The sequence below is a fragment of the Trichechus manatus genome, unplaced genomic scaffold, assembly GCF_000243295.1.
Source record: "Trichechus manatus latirostris isolate Lorelei unplaced genomic scaffold, TriManLat1.0 scaffold00019, whole genome shotgun sequence".
Taxonomy (NCBI): domain Eukaryota; kingdom Metazoa; phylum Chordata; class Mammalia; order Sirenia; family Trichechidae; genus Trichechus; species Trichechus manatus.
This window is the reverse complement of record NW_004443955.1, coordinates 5,895,787-5,896,054: the sequence shown is the minus strand read 5'-3', so window position 1 is coordinate 5,896,054 and position 268 is coordinate 5,895,787.

Genomic DNA, 268 nt, shown 5'->3' with positions numbered 1-268 from the left:
ATTCAGTGACAATGATTACATTCTTCCAGTTGTGCTGCTATTCTCACTATCCTTTTCCAAATTATTCCATCACCATTGTCTTCAACTCACTGTCCCCTAGTCTTCCCATCAAACCTTTTGAGCTGCTGTTGTCAATTTGATCTCACATAGATAATTTTTTTTTTTAACTTTAGATGAAGGTTTATAGAACAAAATAGTTTCTCATTAAACAGTTAGTACACATATTGCCCTATGACAATGGTTAGCAACCCCACAACATGTCAACACT